The sequence below is a fragment of the Chrysemys picta genome, chromosome 7, assembly GCF_011386835.1.
Source record: "Chrysemys picta bellii isolate R12L10 chromosome 7, ASM1138683v2, whole genome shotgun sequence".
In the NCBI taxonomy this organism is placed as follows: Eukaryota; Metazoa; Chordata; order Testudines; family Emydidae; genus Chrysemys; species Chrysemys picta.
The window spans coordinates 55,364,668-55,387,206 of record NC_088797.1 but is presented as its reverse complement, the minus strand read 5'-3'; the positions used below and the strand labels follow the sequence as shown (position 1 = coordinate 55,387,206).

General features: G+C 44.5%; 1 protein-coding gene across 23 annotated transcripts in view; it reads left to right on the top strand.

Moving 5' to 3' along the window:
- USP54 (ubiquitin specific peptidase 54) overlaps positions 1-22,539 on the top strand; it is a 236,926-nt gene that overhangs the window by 26,042 nt on the left and 188,345 nt on the right. The window contains exon 1 of one of the 23 annotated variants that reach the window (XM_005285602.5): positions 22,439-22,534. The exons of the other annotated variants lie outside the window; for them this stretch is intronic. The gene's annotated coding sequence lies outside the window, so the exon portion shown is untranslated. Of the gene's footprint in view, positions 1-22,438; positions 22,535-22,539 lie in introns of those variants that run through there. 23 annotated transcript variants of the gene reach the window in all.

Below are 22,539 nucleotides of genomic sequence, written 5' to 3'. Positions count from 1 at the left end.
AGCCACCAGCCATACCCGGCACCGTGGCCGCAGCAGTGGCAGCCGTCTTCTCAGTGGCCCTTTTGGACACCCTGTGCTTACTGCCAGGGTCAGGTCCACGGTCCATGATCCTGGACTGTGTTGGTATCTTTTGCGTCCTTCGTGCCGCAGACAACGCTGGCACCGCCGACAGCAGCACCATTGTCTGAAGTAACGGAACCGCTGGCACAATCAGCTCTGGCACTGTCTCTCCAGGCAACGGTGCCGCCGAGGGCTCCAGCTCTGACCCTGCTGGCACCATCGAGCTCGGCACTGATGGACTTACTGGCCCAGCCCTGGCCACAGTACCGAATCTCCCATCAGCACTGGCACCACAGCCCGAGTACCGTCTTATTTTTTTATCCCCGTTTTAGTGATTCCTAACATCCTGTTTGCTTTTTTGACCACCTCTGCACACTGCATGAACGTCTTCAGAGAACTATCCACGATGACGCCAAGATTTTTTTCTGATTTGTTATAGTTAAATTAGCCCCCATCATATTGTATGTATAGGTGGGGTTATTTTTTCCAATGTGCATTACTTTACATTTATCCACATTAATTTCATTTGCCGTTTTGTTGCCCAATCACTTAGTTTTGTGAGATCTTTTTTGAAGTTCTTCACAGTCTGCTTTGGTCTTAACTATCTTGAGCAGTTTAGTATCGTCTGCAAACTTTGCTACCTCACTTTTTACCCCTTTCTCCAGTTCATTTATGAATAAGTTGAATAGGATTGGTCCTAGGACTGACCCTTGTGGAACACCACTAGTTACCCCTCTCCATTCTGAGAATTTACCATTTATTTCTACCCTTTGTTCCCTGTCTTTTAACCAGTTCTCAATCCATGAAAGGACCTTCCCTTTTATCCCATGACAACTTAATTTACGTAAGAGCACTTGGTGAGGGACTTTGTCAAATGCTTTCTGGAAATCTAAGTACACTATGTCCACTGGATTCCCCCTTGTCCACATATTTGTTGACCCCTTCAAAGAACTCTAATAGATTAGTAAGACATGATTTCCCTTTACAGTAACCATGCTGACTTTTGCCCAACAACTACATAAGAAGAACATAAGAACGGCTGTACTGGGTCAGACCAAAGGTCCATCTAGCCCAGTATCCTGTCTACCGACAGTGGCCAATGACAGGTGCCCCAGAGGGAGTGGACCTAACAGGCAATGATAAAGTGATCTCTCTCCTGCCGTCTATCTCCATCCTCTGACAAACAGAGGCTAGGGACACCATTCTTACCCATCCTGGCTAATAGCCATTAATGGACTTAACCACCATGAATTTATCCAGTTCTCTTTTAAACGCTGTTATAGTCCTAGCCTTCACAACCTCCTCAGGTAAGGAGTTCCACAAGTTGACTGTGCGCTGCGTGAAGAAGAACTTCCTTATATTTGTTTCAAACCTGCTGCCTATTAATTTCATTTGATGACCCCTAGTTCTTGTATTACGGGAACAAGTAAATAACTTTTCCTTATTCACTTTCTCTACATCACTCACGATTTTATATACCTCTGTCATATCCCCCCTTAGTCTCCTCTTTTTTCAAGCTGAAGACTCCTAGCCTCTTTAATCTCTCCTCATATGGGACCCGTTCCAAACCCCTAATCATTTTAGTTGCCCTTTTCTGAATCTTTTCTAGTGCCAGTATATCTTTTTTGAGATGAGGAGACTACATCTGTACGCAGTATTCGAGATGTGGGCGTACCATCGATTTATATAAGGGCAATAATATATTCTCAGTCTTATTCTCTATCCCCTTTTTAATGATCCCTAACATCCTACAAAAGCCGGCTCAGGTTTGGGAATCTCCCTAACATCCTCAGCCGTGAAGACTGAAGCAAAGAATCCATTTAGTTTCTCCGCAATGACTTTATGGTCTTTAAATGCTCCTTTTGTATCTCCATCGTCCAGGGGCCCCACTGGTTGTTTAGCAGGCTTCCTGCTTCTGATGTACTTAAACATTTTATTACCTTTTGAGTTTTTGGCTAGCCATTCCTCAAATTCCTCTTTGGCTTTTCTTATTACATTTTTACACTTAATTAGGCAGTGTTTATGTTCCTTTCTATTTACCTCACTAGGATTTGACTTCCACTTTTTAAAAGATGCCTTTTTATCTCACTGCTTCTTTTACATGGTTGTTAAGCCACGCTGGCTCTTTTTTAGTTCTTTTACTGTGTTTCTTAATTTGGGGTATACATTTAAGTTGGGCCTCTATTATGGTGTCTTATGGTGTCTCTTCTCTAGCAACCTACATTTGGCCTCCAGGACATCTCATCTACCCTTCCCTATGTCATTGGTACCTACATGTGCCATGACTTTGGATTGCTGGGTGCTCCGCATGATAGAGAGGGGATATTCCATCCACTTCTGTGCCCTCCCGCCCCTCCAACCCCCTTCCCCGTTCCTCTTCAGGGACCCCTCTCACGAGCAACTTCTAATTCAGGAAGTGCAGTCCCTCCTCTCAGTGGGGGCAGTGGAGGAGGTTCCTCATGAGCTAAGGGGCAAGGAGTTTTACTCTTGGTATTGCCCAATACCAGAAGCCAACAGGGGCTTCAGACCCATTCTGGACCTGTGGCAGCTCAACAAGTTTGTAAAAAGACTCAAATTCTGCATGGTCTCATTAACCTCCATTATCCGCTCGTTGGATACAGGAAACTGGTCCGCTGCCCTCGACTTGAACACATATTTCCACATTGCAATAGTCCCACATCACAGACGCTACCTCAGATTTGTGGTGAGCAGCGGCCACTATCAGTTTGCTGTCCTCCCCTTTGGCCTGTCAGCGGCTCCTTGAGTTTTCACCAAACGTATGGCAGTTGTTGCGGCATTCTTGCACAAGCGCCAGATACAGGTTTTCCCATACCTTGACGACTGGCTGATCAAGAGCTGCTCCAGACCCCAAGTGGAGGGTCAGGTCGACTTCATAAGAAGGACCTTCCTCAAACTAGGTCTCCTTCTCAACGAGGATAGAGTTTATAGGCACAGTCCTGGACTCGACCCAAGCCAAGGCGTACCTCCTGGAAACCAGGTTTCGCTCACTAGGAGACATTATACGGGGCCTCAGACAGTTCCCCGCGACCACAGCACGGAACTGCCTGAAACTGCTGGGGCACATGGCTGCGTGCACCTATGTAGGCCAGCATGCCAGACTCAGACTTCGCCCACTCCAGTCTTGGCTGGCATTTGTTTATCAGCCAGCCAGGGACACTCTGGACAGCATCATAACTCTGCCCCATCCGGTACTGGACTCCCTCCTGTGGTGGCTTGACCCTCAGGTGGTTTGTGCGGGAATGCCCTTTGTCAGCCCTCAGCCGTCTCTCTCATTGGTGACAGATGCCTCAGATCTGGGCTGGGGAGCTCATTTGGGAGACCTCAGAATTGAAGGTCTCTGGTCTCAGGCGGACCTCGCTCTGCATATCAGTGTCAGGGAGCTGAGGGTGGTTTGCCAGGTTTTCAAAACCCTCATAGTGGGCAGGTGTGTTCAGTCCTCACAGACTACACCTTGGCGATGTTTTATATCAACAAACAGGGGTGCACGCTCCTCTCCCCCGTGCCAGGAAGCCCTCACACTGTGGGACTTCTGCGTGGAGCACTCAAGACACCTGCAGGCGTCATATCTCCGAGGAGTGGAGAACGAGCTAGTGGACAATCTCAGCCAGACCTTTCACAGCCACGAGTGGTCCCTCCAGCCGGATCTAGCGAGCTCAATTTTCCATCTCTGGGGTTTTCCCCAGATAGACCTGTTTGCCACTCATGGCAACAGGAAATGTCAACTGTTCTGCTCCTTCAGGAATTGCAGCCTGGGGTCCATCGTAGATGTCTTCCTTTTCCCATGGGGCGGGGGGGGGGGCAGCCTGCTCTATACATTCCCACCAATACCTCTGGTCCACAAGGTGCTCCTCAAGCTCCGCAGGGACTGGGTCCGGGTTGTACTGATAGCGCTGGCATGGCTGCGCCAGCACTGGTTCATCTTGCTCCTGGAAATGTCTGTGGCGACCCCGCTCTACCATTGATCATCTACCATTGATCCTGGACCTGATCACGCAGGACCACGGCTGCCTCCAGCACCCGAACCTGGAGTCGCTTCACCTCATGGCCTGGATGCTCCATGGTAAACACTGTGGAACTGATCTGCTCGGATCAAGTCAGGCAAGTCCTCCTTGGCAGTAGGAAGTCACCTGGGTCACCGGTTGGAATGGACGTGAACATCACTTGAAGAAGAAAAAACAGTTACTGACTTTCTTGTAACTGTTCTTCGAGATGTGTTGTTCATGTACATGCCAATACCCACCCTCCTACCCCTCTGTCGGAGTAGCCGGCAAGAAGGAACTGAGGGGGTGGAGGGTCGGCAGGGCCCTCTATTGGGCGCCATGAAGGCGCCACTCCAGGCCGACCCTGCGGACGCTGCTAAAGGAAAATCTTCTGGCTGGCTTGTTCGCGGCGCGCACGCACCTGGTTGGAATGGACATGAACAACACATCTCGAAGAACAACGGTTACGAGAAAGTATCAGAGGGGTAGCCGTGTTAGTCTGGATCTGTAAAAAGCGACAAAGGGTCCTGTGGCACCTTATAGACTAACAGACGTGTTGGAGCATAAGCTTATGCTCCAACATGTCTGTTAGTCTATAAGGTGCCACAGGACCCTTTTGTTGCTGGTTATGAGAAAGTGAGTAATCATTTTTTCTTTTCTCCTGCCTGTCTTTGAGAGCAGGCAGCTGTTTTGCTGTGCCTGTCCCAATATCTGCCAGTGCATCCAAAAATGATGAATAAGCATACTGGCCTAAATTCTGTGGACTTCAGGTCCTCTAGTGGTGAAACTCCACTGGTCTATTGGCTGGAAATTTCTATTAAAATTTTTGGCAGTGAAAGTGGTTAGCAACGCTGACATTTAAATTGTTGTCATTAACTTTCAGAGTTAAAAACCCCATAGAGATAAAGGAGAACAGTTTACAACCAGAGCTATTGTTTCAGTCTGTCTCTTTACAGACTTGGGAAGATAACACTGTATTAGATCACATTTAGAAGGTTTTCTTTATAGCCATAAGAGCCAGAACTAGACACTCTCATTGAAAGTGAAAGCTTAGAACCTGCTGCATGAATTCATGAAATGAGCTTGATTCTGTGGCGAACTCTGAAATATATGGAGCGCAAGCCATAGCAAGAATACACAGGGCCCCAGCCATTGCTGAGCAGCATCTAATAATACAATACTCTTTCAGATGTAATGTGCCAAGAAATGCTAATAAAATTGGGCTAATAGTGTGCCAAATTTAAGACTTTGAAACAAGGCTTTCTTCTAATTATTTCAGTGCAAAGAAACATCTTAAACTCAGATATTTTTCATTGTTGTCTGGAAGCCAGTAACTCAAAAATTGGTAGGAAAGTAAAATTGTCTAATTTGTTCCCCAAATCCTCTACCAGAAGAATGGCTCACTGATTGAAATAAGCATAGAAAACTGAGTCCTGAAAAATTAGGTATTTTGATTTCTTCCCCTTATCTCAGTTATTTATCATATTGAAATAAAGATTCTCCTCATCTGAAGTGAATTTTTATTAAAGTTTATACACTGTCAATTTAGCAATGAAGGTACACCCAGGTCATTTAAAGTAGAAGTGTGTGTGTTTAAACAATCAAAAGCTTTCTTTATACAAATTCATTAAAGAAACTAGATTGGCTAAGATCAAGTGGTTTGAATGAGCTCCCAGAATTCATTACTTGGTGTTTTAGAAATAATTGCAAAGGGGTTTGTGATGTTACATTCCATAGTCTTCATAGAAATATTATGATATGAATATGGCATAACTAAGAGGTTTTATGCAAGATGGGTCATGTGAGAGATATCCTTGGAAAGGTTATGATTTACTGAATGTGTTTATCCAATTTGTATGCATGTATCATTTCTGTATCTGAAGCTAATAATATTGACTATGTAACAATTACAACTGTAAAAAGAAGAACAGGAGTACTTGTGGCACTTTAGAGACTAACAAATTTATTAGAGCATAAGCTTTCGTGGACTACAGCCCACTTCTTGTAGTCCACGAAAGCTTATGCTCTAATAAATTTGTTAGTCTCTAAAGTGCCACAAGTACTCCTGTTCTTCTTTTTGCGGATACAGACTAACACGGCTGCTACTCTGAAACCTGTCAATTACAACTGTGTGTATGTATTTGGGAGACACCCACCAGACAACAGGCCATCAGCTTTGATGGGCCATTAGGAAGAAACAATAAGACTGTGAAGATACTAATCTCTCTCCTTCCTGAAAGGCATCCTGGGACATAGCTGTGACACTACTAGATCAGGTGGTCCTGTCACCTGGTACTAAACACCATCTTGGACTTCTAGTAATTTTCCACTGAAAGGAGGGGGAGGTCAAGACTGGGAAACAAAAGATTCCCGCCTTATGTAAATCTTATTTAAGGCTGGGGAGTAAGGCAAACAGGATTCTACCTTCATTCCCTTCCCACCCAAGAAGTGAGACCGCTAAAAGTACCTGAAGAGACAAAGGAACTAAGCTGAGGGAAAGGCAAGGGCTGAGTCCAGACTAAGGGTATGTCTGCACTACGAAATTAGGTCGAATTTATAGAAGCCGGTTTTATAGAAATGGGTTGTATACAGCCGATTGTGTGTGTCCCCACATAAAATTCTCTAAGTGCATGAAGTCGGCGGACCGCGTCCACAGTACCGAGGCTAGCATTGACTTCCGGAGCGTTGCAGTATGGGTAGCTATCCCACAGTTCCCGCAGTCTCCGCTGCCCATTGGAATTCTGGGTTGAGATCCCAATGCCTGAATGCCAGTGTCGCGGGGGTTCTGGGTACATGTCGTCAGGCACCTCCCCCTCCGTCAGAGCAACGGCAGACAATCGATTCGAGCCTTTTTACCTGGGTTACCTGTGCAGACAACATATCACGCCAAGCATGGAGCCCGCTCAGCTCAGCTCAGCTCACCGTCACCATATGTCCTCTGGGTGCCGGCAGATGTGGTAATGCATTGCTACACAGCAGCAGCTAATTGCCTTTTGGCAGTAGACGGTGCAGTATGACTGGTAGCCTTCATCGGTGATCTGGGTGCTGGCAGACGTGGGGCTGGCAGACGTGGGGCTGCATTGCACACAGCAGCAGCCCCTTGCCTTTTGGTAGAAGATGGTATATTACGACTGGTATCCGTCGTCGTCGTACTGCAGTGGCTGTCAATCATGGGCACCTGGGCAGTATCGACGATGATGGCTATCAGTCGTAGTATGCTATTTTCTGCCAAGCGCCCAGTATTTTCTGCCAAGCACCCAGAAGATGCCGAGGGCTATCAGTCATGCTGCACCGTCGTCTGCCAGCTTAAGATGTAAAAAATAGATTTGTTCTGTATTCATTTGCTTCCCCCTCCCTCCATGAAATCAACGGCCTGATAAACCCAGGGTTTTGAGTTCAGTCTTTGGGGGGGCCATTCTGTGTGACAGTTGTTTGTGTTTCTCCCTGATGCACAGCCACCTTTGTTGATTTTAATTCCCTGTACCTCTACGCCATGTCATCACTCGCCCCTCCCTCCCTCCGTCAGATACTAGTTTCGTGCCTTTTTTCAGACCAGATGCCATAGCACTGGGATCATGGAGCCCGCTCAGATCACCGCGGCAATTATGAGCACTATGAACACCACATGCATTGTCCTGGAGTATATGCAGAGCCAGGACATGCCAAAGCAAAACCAGGACCAGCCGATGAGACGATTGCAGCGCGGTGACGAGAGTGATGAGGAAATTGATATGGACATAGACCTCTCACAAAGTACAGGCCCCAGCAATGTGCAAATCATGGTGTTACTGGGGCAGGTTCATGCTGTGGAACGCCGATTCTGGGCCCGGGAAACAAGCACAGACTGGTGGGACCGCATCGTGCTGCAGGATGTGGGATGATTCCCAGTGGTTGTGAAACTTTTGCATGCGTAAGGGCACTTTCATGGAACTTTGTGACTTGCTTTCCCCTGCCCTGAAGCGCCAGAATACCAGGATGAGAGGAGCCCTCACAGTTGAGAAGCGAGTGGCGATAGCCCTGTGGAAGCTTGCAACGCCAGACAAATACCGGTCAGTCGGGAATCAATTTGGAGTGGGCAAATCTACTGTGGGGGCTGCTGTGATCCAAGTTGCCAAGGCAGTGAAAGACCTGGTGATATCAAGGGTAGTGACTCTGGGAAACGTGCAGGCCATAGTGGATGGCTTTGCTGCAATGGGATTCCCTACCTGTGGTGGGGCGATAGATGGAACCCATATCCCTATCTTAGCACCAGAGTACCAGGATACCCAGTACATAAACCGCAAGGGGTACTTTTCAATGGTGCTGCAAGCACTGGTGGATCACAAGGGACGTTTCACCAACATCAACGTGGGCTGGCCGGGAAGGGTTCATGATGCTCGCGTCTTCAGGAACACTACTCTGTTTAAACGGCTGCAGCAAGTGACTTACTTTCCGGACCAGAAAATAACTGTTGGGGATGTTGAAATGCCTATCGTTATCCTTGGGGACCCAGCCTACCCCTTAATGTCATGGCTCATGAAGCCGTACACAGGCAGCCTGGACAGTAGTCAGGACCTGTTGAACTACAGGCTGAGCAAGTGCCGAATGGTGGTGGAATGTGCATTTGGACGTTTAAAAGCGCGCTGGCGCAGCTTACTGACTCGCTCAGACCTCAGCGAAAAGAATATCCCCATTGTTATTGCTGCTTGTTGTGCACTCCACACTATCTGTGAGAGTAAGGGGGAGACATTTATGGCGGGATGGGAGGTTGAGGCACATCGCCTGGCCGCTGATTACGCGCAGCCAGACACCAGGGCTGTTAGAAGAGCACAGCAGGGCGCAGTGCGCATCAGAGAAGCTTTGAAAACGAGTTTTGTGATTGGCCAGGCTACGGTGTGAAACTTCTGTTTTGTTTCTCCTTGATGAACCCTCCTCCCCACCCCCCCACCCGGTTCACTCTACTTCCCTTTAAACCAACCACCCCACCCTCCCCTCCCCCTTCGAGCACCGCTTGCAGAGGCAATAAAGTCATTGTTACTTCACATTCATGCATTCTTTATTAATTCATCACACAACTAGGGGGATAATTGCCAAGGTAGCCCGGGATGGGTGGGGGAGGAGGGAAGGAAAAGGACACACTGCAGTTTAAAACTTTAACTCTTATTGAAGGCCAGCCTTCTGATGCTCGGGCAATCATCTGGGGTGGAGTGACTGGGTGGCCGGAGGTCCCCCCCACCGTGTTCTTGGGCGTCTGGGTGAGGAGGCTATGGAACTTGGGGAGGAGGGCTGTTGGTTACACAGGGGCTGTAGCGGCGGTCTCTGCTCCTGCTGCCTTTCCTGCAACTCAACCATACGCTGGAGCATATAAGTTTGATGCTCCAACAGCTGGAGCATCGACTCTTGCCTTCTGTCTGCAAGCTGACGCCACCTATCATCTTCAGCCCGCCACTTGCTCTGTTCATCCTGCGATTCAGCCCGCCACCTCTCCTCTCGTTCATACTGTGCTTTTCCGTAGTCTGACATTGACTGCCTCCACGCATTCTGCTGTGCTCTTTCAGCGTGGGAGGACATCTGGAGCTCCGTGAACATGTCATCCCGAGTCTGCCGTTTTCTCCTTCTAATCTTCACTAGCCTCTGTGAAGGAGAAACATTTGCAGCTGGTGGAGGAGAAGGGAGAGGTGGTTAAAAAAGATACATTTTAGAGAACAATGGGTACACTCTTTCACGTTAAATTTTACTGTTCACATTACACAGCACATGTGCTTTCGCTACAAGGTCACATTTTTCCTCTTATATTGAGGGCCTGCCGGTTTGGTATGAGAGATCACTCACGCAGTGCCAGGCAACAGATTTCTGCTTGCAGGCAGCCATGGTAAGCCACAGTCTTTTGGCTTTTTTTAACCTTCTTAACCATGTGGGAATGGTTTCAAACAGTAGCACCCTCATTTCCGATACCAAGCACCCATTGGGTTGGCCATCTAAAATGGGTTTGCAATGTAAAAGGAGGGGCTGCGGTTCCCGGGTTAACATGCAGCACAAACCCAACTAACCTCCCTCCTCCCCCCCCCCGTACCCAATTCTCTGGGATGATCACTTCACCCCTCCCCCCCCACCGCGTGGCTAACAGCGGGGAACATTTCTGTTCAGCAGAGCAGGAAGGGGCACCTCTGAAAGTCCCCTTAATAAAATCACCCCATATGAGCCAGGTGACCGTGAATGATATCACTCTCCTGAGGATAACAAAGAGCAATAAGGAATGGATGTTGTCTGCATGCCAGCAAACACCGGGACCATACGCTGCCATGCTTTGTTATGCAATGATTCCAGATTACGTGCTACTGGCCTGGCGTGGTAAAGTGTCCTACCATGGCGGACGGGATAAGGCAGCCCTCCCCAGAAACCTTTTGCAAAGGCTTTGGGAGTACATGAAGGAGAGTTTTCTGGAGATGTCCCTGGAGGATTTCCGCTCCATCCCCATACACGTTAACAGACTTTTCCAGTAGCTGGAAAATTAATCATTAAACACGCTTGCTTTTAAACCATGTGTAATATTTACAAAGGTACACTCACCAGAGGTCCCCGGTGTGCCCTCAGGGTCTGGGAGCACGCCTTGGGTGAGTTCGGGGGTTACTGGCTCCAGGTCCAGGGTGATGAACATATCCTGGCTGTTTGGGAAACTGGTTTCTCCGATTCCATGCTGCTGTGAGCTATCTACATTATCTTCATCCTCCTCTTCCTTGTACCCCGAACCCTCTTCCCTGTGTGTTTCTCCAGTGACGGAGTCATAGCACACGATTGGGGTAGTGGTGGCTGCACCCCCTAACATGGTATGCAGCTCCGCGTAGAAGCCTTAGCTCCTTAATTTTCACGCGGCACTGCTGTGCATCCCTGTTATGGCCTCTGTCCTTCATGGCCTTGGAGACCTTTTCTAATATTTTGCCATTTCGTTTACTGCTACGGAGTTCAGCTAGCACTGATTCATCTCCCCATATGACGAGCAGATCCTGTACCTCCCGTTCGGTCCATGCTGGAGCTCTTTTGCGATCCTGGGACTCCATCATGGTTACCTGTGCTGTCCACGCTGGGCAAACAGGAAATTAAATTCAAAAGTTCGTGGGGCTTTTCCTGTCTACCTGGTCAGTGCATCTGAGTTGAGAGCGCTGTCCAGAGCGGTCACAATGAAGCACTGCGGGATAGCTCCCGGAGGCCAATAACGTCGAATTCTGTCCACACTACCCCAATTCCAACCCGCTAAGGCCGATTTTATCGCTAATCCCCTCATCGGAGGTGGAGTAAAGAAACCGGTTTAAAGGGCCCCTTAAGTCGAAAGAAAGGGCTTCGTTGTGTGAACGTGTCCAGGCTTAATTCAGTTTAACGCTGCTAAAGTCGACCTAAACTCGTAGTGTAGATCAGGCCTGAGACGGAGGAGTCTAGTCCGTAAAGAGAAATAACTGGAAATCTAAGCTACAGAAACTCTGCATCCTGCCTAAAGTCAACATTTAGGGTGAGAAATTACATTTTGTAACTTGTTTCTTTAGTGAATCAAGCTTAGTTTGCGTGTTTTGTTTTATTTGCTTAGTTATCTGCTTTGTTCTGTTTGCTATCTCTTATAATCACTTAAAATTTACCTTTTATAGCTAATAAATGTATTTCTTGTTTATAACATAACCCAGTTTGTGCAATTTATAACTGGAGTGGGGGGAGAAGTTGTGCGTATTTCTCTTCCTATTGAGGGAGAGGGTGAATTTTTATGAATTTGTGCTGTGCAGCTATTTCTATACAGTGCAAGACAATATTATCTTGGGTATACTTTCCAGAGGGAAGCTACACTTGAGTGTTGGGCAATTTCCTAGTTGAACCTTCCCATAGAGAGCTGTTTGCAGCCTCTGTGTATTTCTACAGCTGATGCTCTCCACCAGTGTGTGTGCGCTGCCAGAGGCCGGAGAGCCTGATTCAGCAAAACAGGGAGAGGGAGCCCAGGCTAGTGGAGCAGGCTGGCTCAGTGAAATCCCAACACACCAGATGACATCCCAGAAGGGGGTCCAACGTGTCACAGGGTTAATAGTCCAGACTCTCTACTAAGGTGGTGTGTGCAGGTTGGGGTTGTGGGTTGTTTCTAATATGAAGTACAACTTACATGCAAGAAAAACGTTTTCTGGATGATGAAGTCAGTGTTTCTTTAGAGTTTGGCTTTTATCTATGTAGATGTGAAGGGGGCCATTTTTCCTTAAGGTGAAGTTAGTCTCACAGATATACATAGTTTATCATCACAGCTCTTATCCTAATAAGTCTGTCACTATTTTCTTCATTTGAAATCTGAAAGGAACTGAAGCAACCACGAACAGAACAAAGTTTATTAATCGCAACAGCCTTGGTCCACAAAAAACCCAAAAGTATTATAAAGAAACTTACAGCTAAATCTAAAATCAGAAAATGTTAAAATTAGGGCTGTCGATTAATCGCACTGTTAAACAATAGAATACCAATTGAAATTTATTAAATATTTTTGGATGTTTTTCTACATTTTCAAATATCGATTTCAATTGTACACTTTGTATTCTGTGTAGTGCTCATTTTATATTATTTTATTACAAATATTTGCACTTTAAAAATGATAAAAGAAATAGTATTTTTCAATTCACCTCATACAAGTACTATAGTTCAATCTCTTTATCATGAAAGTGCAACTTACAAATGTGGTTTATTTTGTTACATAACTGCATCAAAAACAAAACAATGTAAAACTTTAGAGCCTACAGCTTCACTCAGTCCTGTTTGTTTACATTTACAGGAGATAATGCTGCCCACTTCTTAATTAAAATGTCACCTGAAAGTGAGAACAGACGTTCGCATGGCACTGTTGTAGCTGGTGTCACAAGATATATATGTGCCAGATGAGCTAAAGATTTTTAGGCCTCACATGCTTTGGCCATCTGAGGGGGATGAGGTGTTGAGCATACTCTATATGTCTTAAAAGAGCAACACTCTGCTGCAGAAACTACAGAACCCAAATCACCCAAAAAAGAAAATCAGCCTTCTGCTGGTGGCATCTGACTCAGATGATGAAAATGAACATTCGTTGGTCCGCACTGCTTTGGATTGTTGTAGAGTAGAACCCGTCATCAGCATGGGTGCATGTCCTCTGGAATGGTGGTTGAAGCATGAAGGGACATATGAATCTTTAGCACATTTGGCATGTAAATATCTTATGACGCTGGCTACAACAATGTCATGCAAACACCTGTTCTCACTTTCAGGTGAGATTGTAAACAAGAAGCAGGCAGCATTATCTTTTGCAAATGTAAACAAACTTGTTTTTCTGAGTGATTGGCTGAACAAGAAGTAGGACTGATTGGACTTGTAGGCTCTAAAGTTTTACATTGTTTTATTGAATGCAGGTTTTTTGTACATAATTCTACATTTGTAAGTTCACCTTTCATGATAGAGATTGCACTACAGTATTTGTATTAGGTGAACTGAAAAATACCATTTATTTTGTTTCTTACAGTGGAAATATTTGTAATAAAAATATAAAGTGAGCACTGTACACTTTGTATTCTGTGTTGTAATTGAAATCAATATTTGAAAATGTAGAAAACATGCAAAATATTTAAATAAATGGTATTCTATCATTATTTAACAGCGCAATTAATTGCAATTAGTTTTTTATCGCGATTAATTTTTTAATCGCTTGACAGCCCTAGTTAAAATACATATAAAATTTTAAAAGCCATACCGTGAGACTGCATATGATCATCATACTATTTGCCTGTTTCTTATTTTATCAGCTGACCATTGCATTGGTGATAAAATTACAATGGCATCATATCCCCTCACTATTGTTGCTCTGCAAAGTCCCACCCAAAGGAAATGGGTTGTTTGTGTCACTGCTTTGAAAAGGATTTTAGGATCTGTTGTGCATGGAATGAGGAAGTAGAACAGGTCGTAATAATTTGCGAAGAACCAGCATAATTGAGCTTTGATAGAAATTTGTTTCTTTGGCATCATCAGCTGACAAGAAAGAGCTCAGTGTGAAGGTGCTTTTCTGAGGCCTGCAAAATATGTTGAGCTTTCAGTGCTGGGAAATCTTGTATTTTGCCTTCATTTAGAGGTGCCACAGCAAACATGTGGGTGGACTTTACTGGCTGTCCTTTCTTCATTTAGGTCCAGTCAACACTGTAAGTACTGTGTGAGGGGATCTGGTTACAATATTGCCAACCTTGGCAGTTCAAAAATCAAGAGTCAGACCCCAAAAATCAAGAGAGATGATTTTTTTTTAATTAGACTGTGGCTTTAGTTTGTCTTCTGATTTTGAACTCCCCCTACCCACCCACTCTGTGTGAGACAATTAGTGTTTCCAATGCTACCAAATTTATTAAGGTGGCTTTGTCCCCCGATGCAAGAATTCTCACCCCCCACATCTGCTATTTTCCCCTTCCCACCAATTAATTCTGCTTCCCCCCTCCCTGCCTCACCTCTGCTATTCCTGGATCTTCTGATGTTCTTCACTCCTCTCTCTGCACATTCCCAGGCTGAGTGTTGTAGGGAGAGAGCGGGGAGGAGCGGAGGGGACTTGACTTACTATCCTGAGGAAGACTACCGCTTTGAAGATTAATTCTACTGTCGCTGCTTCAAAATAAAATCTTCATGCTGCTTCAGAGACTCCAGGACAGACTGAGAAGGTGATCGTTCCCTTGCCAATTCCACAGAAATCTTCAACTGGTGTTCAGAACACTGCTGCTCCACGGAATGCCTATCAGGGAACAGCCTCTAAGAAGATCCTCAGTGCTTTTCCAGGATATCGCAGATGAGCAGCATCAATTGGAAAAGCAGCGCCTCCTTGAAGAAAACCCATGGAGATGCTGCTGCAGGGAGATCTTGCACCTCGAGGACAGCCTTCTGGGACATCACAGCCAGGACAAACATCATTTCGCCTGCTCTTCAGGAGAAGGATGCCACAAGGAGAACGTCTCCCATCTCCTCCACTGCCCAGGATCCTGATGCTGGTCATTGTCCTGCTGTGCTGGAAGGTACCTCAACCGGCAAGGCTAGCCTCTCCTCAGAAACCACCCAGCAGGACCTCAACATCTCACTAAATGCCTATCCAGCCAAACCTCTCCATACTACTCTCCTAGAGCAACAAGAACCATCTAGCGAATCCGCTGATACTGCCTTCACTCGGCAAAAGCAGAATAATTGGGTCATATTGGTGAATGGAAGACAGTGGGAAGGACAAATCAGTAATAGTGTCAAAAAAATTAAGCATGAGGCCAGTTTAGGGGGACAAAACTAATAAAAATAAAAACCCCTTCAGTTTATTCAGAGTAGCATACTAATGGGAGATTGTTAAATTTGGGACTTAAAATAATTTACAAAATTGTAATTCTTACAAAGAAAAGATATGATTTTTGTCCCAGCTTAGAGACTTAAAAAAATCTAATATTCTTTTAGTTAAATAAATAGACAACTTTAAAAGTAAACCATGGAAGCTACTGCTTAGAAAGTTGTAAACCAACTTTTGTAACCAGAGTTCTGTTTGAGTAATGTTGGAAATATGCATTGCACTTACCCTGTTCTTCATCTGCTTACCTTATGGTGGCAATGTTTGGGTCCAGGGAGTTGTTGGCAGGATGGTGGTGGGGAATCAAGGTGATTCATAAATAAATCTCTGCCTATGTGATTTAGGTGCTTTTGAAAACAGAACATTTCTCACAAATGCATAAAGTCCTGTTTTCTAAACCACCTAAGTCCCATTGACTTTTCATGGCACTTAGGACCCTAAGTCATTTAGGAACTCTTGATTATTTATTCAATAAGCACAGACGATTCTCCTTCTCATTTGCAGTGCATCCTTTTGCAGTTTCTATACTTGAGCTCATATAGCCAGTCATTCATTTCCTCCCTCACCCACTACTCTGTGTTGCTTCCTCTTAACAGATTAAAAAATTATTTTTGCTTTATTTTATTAGTTCTGTCTGGGTAGGGTGTCTCTGTCAATGGAATGCTGGCTCATACTGGTAGACACCTTTCTTTTAAAATATATAGGATGGTGCTTGCTTGCTTGGTTTCTTTTGTAGAGTTTGAAAATTAAATAATTTCCATAAGTAATACACCTCTACCTCGATATAACGCTGTCCTAGGGAGCCAAAAAATCTTACTGCATTATAGGTGAAACCGCATTATATCGAACTTGCTTTGATCCGCTGGAGTGCGCAGCCCTGCCCCCCCGGAGCACTGCTTTACCGCGTTATATCCAAATTCATGTATATAGCTCCGTGTTATATCGGGGTAGAGGTGTACCTTCTATGACACAATTTATAAAGCTCCAATAAGTGGGTCTGGTATTTGGGAAAGTAGCATAAAGTTCTGAAAACTCAGTTTGTAACTCATGATGATTTAGTAGATCTAAAGTGCAGGTACTATTGGTGATGGATTTATTGGGGATAAACAAGCAAGCATATTTTGAAGCTTTTTATATAATGTATATGGAGATATACCTATTTCATAGAACTGGAAGGGATCTTGAAAGGTCATCAAGTCCAGCCCCCTGCCTTCACTAGCAGGACCAAGTACTGGTTTTGCCCCAGATCCCTAAGTGGCCCCCTCAAGGATTGCACTCACAACCCTGGGTTTATTAGTTGGGCTTATTTTTATATGCTGACATTCCCCCCCCCCCTTCACTATTGTTCTATATGCTAATAGAACCCTGTTCTTCTCCTGACCCTTAGCTCCACATGCTGATGGAGCGCCATCTTCTCCCTCTCTCTTCTTGACAAACTTAATTATACTTGTAGTGCCCCTCCCCTGGTACAACCCCTTCCAGTATATGGTCGTGTTCTGTTTTGGGGGGTCTTGAGTCTAGGGGCAATGAGACAGCCTCTTTTTGTACCTGATGGGAGGGGTAAGGAGCAGGGTTACTTGTGGATATGGTCACTTTCTTACAGACTATGTCTCCTCCTTACACCTTCCCACTACTCTGCTTGATTAGTCCCTTATCTTCTCTTGTTACTGAAAGCCAAGGCTACCAGTTGGGAGGGGCGGGGAGGAAGAGCGTGCAGCCTTGTGCTTTCACTTGCATTCTGTTTTGCTTTTGGCCTTGCTTTTAGTTTAGATTGTTGCAAAACTATTATTGTTTAGTTTTTACTTTATTTATTTCACATTCTCCTAACAGATACTAGAATTTAGCTTTTTGGGGGGAGCAAGAGATTTCCCTCCCTAAATTTAGCATCCTACTTGAAGCTTATATAATATTCCCAAACTTAGTCATGGCTAATCTGTTTTACAAGATGGTTGCTGTTTAAAAATAATTTTGATTTCACATGAAAGTGAAGGACTAGCATGAGCCAGTTACAATTCTGTATGCTACTCTACTGGTTAGTCCTGATTTGTAATATTAATGATATTCAAGTCCTTTTGTGTTTCTTGAGTAGAGACTGCAGTAATGCCAAACTGTATTAATCTGCTGCTGTTCAGCACACTTTAGGTGAATGGTTTTTATGATGTGCACAAATGGGGACAGTGAAACCCAACACAGCCATTTTCACTTTTGAGAGAAGGTGGAGTTTGAACTCTTTCTTGCAATAAAAATATTAGGTTTAGTTGTGCCAGGCCAAAAAGTCACAAGTTAGACATTTGTGCTGGCATTCTTCAAAGAGCCTTATTAATTTATGTAGGCCCCTAATTTCTCTTACCATTATAAAAGTTAGAATTTAGTGGAAAAAGCTTCCTGGAGGTACTCATTTAAAAAAATACCAGTGCTCTGTAGCTGAAAAACTAGAGTAATGCCTAAATATAATTTTGGTATGACACATCATAGAGACTGGGGGGGTTGATCTGGGTTAATCTGTAATAATTTTTAGGAAGATGTCACCTGCAGCTCCCATTGGTCGGGAACGGCGAACCGTGGCCACTGGGAGCTGCGAGGAGCTGTGCTTGTGGATGGTCAATATCAGCAAAATGTCTTGCGGCCCACAATCAGATTACCCTGATGGGCCGCAGGTTGCCCACCACTGTACTATACTATTTTGATAAAGCTGGGAGCCTAGCAATTAAAAGAATGTTAGATGGTTAAAAGGAACCAACCCACCATCCCTAAGGAAAGGGAGGGGGTGAATGGTCAGCCACAGCTCGAGGGTCAGTACTGAAGGGCAGACACTGCAGCATTGCAGTCTATTTATCTCTCCTTGCCCAAAGCTAGGGGTACCTGGATTAAATGGAATTTACCAAAACATGTAAAGAAATAATGTTTCAATAAGGTCAGATACTATAGGCTTTTGTTGTTTTAACTATTTTCTCTGTTCGCTATGTATAAACAATACATTTGTTTTGAAGAAGTTGTTTTGAGTCTCTTTTGAGTTGTGGAATCTCCATCTCTGGAGATATTTAAGAGTAGGTTAGATAAATGTCTATCAGGGACGGTCTAGACAGTATTTGGTCCTGCCGTGTGGGCAGGGGACTGGACTCGATGACCTCTCGAGGTCCCTTCCAGTCCTAGAATCTATGAATCTATAATCAGCCCCTGGTCATGGGCCTCCTGAAGGGAAGTTTCTTGCAAGTGCCAAATACAGTTAGGCCTTTTGAGTTATCCTGGTTGGAAAACAGGAGAGCTGCAATCCAGGAATCCAGTCTAAAAGTTATAGAATTGCAGGTTTCCCCTCAAGGCGGGGTGAAGGTAATGAAACTTGTCACTGAGTGGTGCATTCAAGAGGCACTTCAAAGGGGTTTCTAAGGCACAGCTCCCGCAGTAATCATGACACATGCCAAATGCGATCTCTTCCCTTCTACTCTAAATCATGCAGTCTAACAAACCAGTGATCTCTCTGCACCATTCTTAACGAGTGCTGATTGACATTGGGGCACACTCCAAGAAGTAAACAAAAGGGAACTTGTCCAGAATAAAATCAATAAGGGGGAAATTATTGTGAAATTATGAAGAATAACACTTGAAGTATTAAGAAGGGAGTAAATGTTACTTTCAAAGGTTGAAGAAGGCATTACAATAAGAAAAGATAAAAGCAATACTTAGTACGGAAACCTTCAGATGAGAGAGTGCCATATCGAGGAAGAGAAGTATCACTATCCCCATTTTACAGGTGGGGAGACCAAGGCACATACTGGTGCAGTGACTTGCTCAAAGTTGCACAACTGGTTAGATGACATGGTGATAACTTTGGAAGCTACTGCAAGCACTGGAAGAGATACAGAGGTACTAGAGCAGTGGTCTCTGGGAATTGCTGAAAATTCTCAGTGTAGATAGGGGCATAGAATCTCCTCTCTCTAATCATGAAGCCAATGGGTTTCATGACTGAGTGTACTGTAATAAAATCTTGTCAGTAAGATAGTCTGAACCTAAATAAGAGGGATAATTAGCACTAGGGATGTACTCTGATTCATAGCCCTAACTGTTGTTCAGAATGGGTTAAATTAATGTGAATTGTTTCACTTTTCTTACCCTGTCTTCCCCCAGTGTATATTGATATTTGTCCAGCTGTGTGGAAATGATTTCAGTGATGATGATGATGAAATGGTCTTTTGCTCCAGGCACATAATTTTTATAGTAAAGATCACTGAGCAGGCGAGGAGGACAATTGATTTTGGCTAGCGAACAGAACAGTAACAACTGTTTGGTTTGACCCAATCCAGATTCTGAATCTCTTACACTTGTAAAACTTGGGTGGAACAATCCAGGTAATTGTAAGGTATATGCTGTGTCATGTTTTGGTCTGTCATTCTGGAGGAAGCCAACATGGGGATGATAGTCAATGAATTGCATGACTCAGAAATAATATACTGCTATTTTCAGAAAACTAAGTGAGTGTATAGGTGACCTTGAGACTTCTGGACTGTAGAGGCTGGAGTGGGCATTGCATTGCTGAGGTGAAATTCACAGCCATTGTGCAATAGGGAGTCCAGGAATCACTGCTCTTAGGAATCCTTGCTCAGTCAATATGCCACAGTAACGTATGCTGTCTCTGGTAGTGTTCCAACCTTTTTTTTTAAATTGGAGGTAGAATTATAGAAAAACGGAGAGAGTTCTCAGAGAATGTCATGGGGTTGCTGGCTCCTTTAAGGAGAGTCTGATCCCAGGCTATCCGTGCTGAGCTAATTGAAGGAGAAGGAGCCTATCTAGATAGTAATTGAATAATGAGCACCTGAACATAAAAGCCATTAGGGCTCAGTTGAAGAGAGGTGCTCAGGAAGAAGCTTCAATTGACCACCAGCTCCAAGGAGGAAACCTATGCCAGTAGTTCTCCACCTTTCCAGACTACTGTACCCCTTTCAGGAGGTTGATTTGCCCTGCATACCCCAAGTTTCACCTCTCTTAAAAACGACTAGCTTAAAAAATCAGATGTACAAATACAAAAGTAATACACCACACTATTATTGAAACAGTACTTACTTTCTCATTTTTACCATATAATTATAAAATTGTGACCCCGCCCCCAGGTTGAGAAACATTGATATAGTTTATAAAGCAGTATAAACAAGTCATTGTCTGTATTAAATTTTAATTTATACTAACTTTGCTAGTGCTTTTTCTGTAGCCTGCTGTTAAACTAGGCAAATATCCAGATGGGTTGATGTACCCTCAGGAAGACCTCTGCATACCCCCAGGGTACCCCTGGTTGAGAACCACTGGCCTATGCAACCCCTGAACCAAGGGGAGAGACCACAGGCTGGAGGGATCAGAACCAACAACCACAGGCCTTGAGGAGGGCTGTGCTACCCGTGAGCCCAAGGGGAGAGATTATAGAGATGTCAGGACTGAGAATCACAGACCCCAAGGAGGGAGCATGTACAACCCCAGAACGCATGAGAAGAGAGACTTTTTATTTTAAGTTTATTTAAATTTAATAAAGTAGAACCTCAGCAGGTGAGTCTTGTCTTACACCGTTTTGGTCTGCGTAGCCTTCTTAAGGGGCTCTGAGAGAAGGGAAAAATGTAGGGAGTACACTTATAAAGCCTCTTTCATGATAGTAGGTGGTGTCTTATTTGTCAAAATCACTTTCCAAATTCTGTATACAAATAGCACTATTGAAATACAGCCACTTGAGTGGAGAACAGGAAGCAATCAGTGCGTTATTGGAGGTTCTGAGAGAAATTTTGTCTGGAATGCTGGGACAAAGTTCAATTGCTATTAAAAATGCCATGATTTTATTTTGGTTTGTTTTTTAATATGTAAGAGAAGACCTTGAAAATCAAGTCCCGTGTGTTCTGAAAGAGGCCCTTGGTCAGAAAACTTGAACTGTATCTACCTCAAAAGGATGAAAAGCTGGTTGGCCTGTAGTTTGAGAGGAGTTTAGATATTCCAACCTGGATATATTGACCATTAAACTGTCTCCTCTCACTAAGGCTCTGTCTATTCTAAGAAAACTTACTGTAATTTTTCCACTGTTTACAACACTGGTTCGGCACCAACTCTGTGATTAACATTGGGAGCCTTTTGTAAGTGGCTGCATATTTAGCACTATGGCATGTAATTCTGCTCAGAGCACTTGTGAATAACCTGATGTTATAAACACCAGAAGCAGTGAACTTCACAGCGGGCCTCCCAAACTGGTTAATATTGGTGGAACTGAACCAGAGTAGGGAACAGTGGGGAAAACTTTAGAAAATGACCACACCATGTAGGCGGTGCCTTGAATGAGTAATGCTACAACTCCCTACAAACTCCCACTTGCATTACCCCTCTCCCTTGTCTTAATAGCTACTGCCTCACAGTTGGGAAGAACCCCAGGAATATATCATTGATTGGGTCAGACACTGTATCACTATAAGATTGTGTAACTTTCTGGTGGTTTGTATGGTATCTGGAGTTAACAGGAAGTACTTTACCTGCCAGCAGTCTTGAATAAAGATACTTTGCCAAAATGCACAAATAATGTTTAGTGAGATCCTAGTTAGTGTGTTGTATGTTGTGGGGGTCAGAGCAAGAAAAGGCATGTTGAAACATGGGAGACACGAAGGGGGATGAGGTGGGTAAAGAGTAAGTAGAGTTGAATAAAGTGAGTTGGAAAACTTAACATATAAAATAAAAAGGGGAAAGGCATCATTTTTGCTTCTGAATCTGGGGCAGAAAAGATGAGAACAAACTGTGCTGCTTACAGTGCATCACTGGCATGTAGCAGTAGTGAATATTTGACCTGCATTTCAGCTGAAAATGAATTTTGCTGTGGCTCCTCCAAGGGAGCTTTTTATGTTCTGGCAATGTGAAGTAGAATGGGGGGGAACACACAGAAATAGAATGATTAGGGGGAGCACATTCCGCAGTGCTAGGAACATACTGGGAAGGGCAGTCTCTGTCACTTTAAAAAAAACAATGACCTGTCTGTTGGAGGAGGGGCAGTTTCCTGAGAATCAGGTGCATGTCTGGAGTGATGATGTCATCCTTCTACTAGACTAGCCTGAGAGACGGATGCAGAGGAGGGAATGTTTTCCTTAATGCTGGCTTCCAGTTGGGAGGAGGAGGAAACTGACAGAGCTCAAGGCAGTTTGTGAG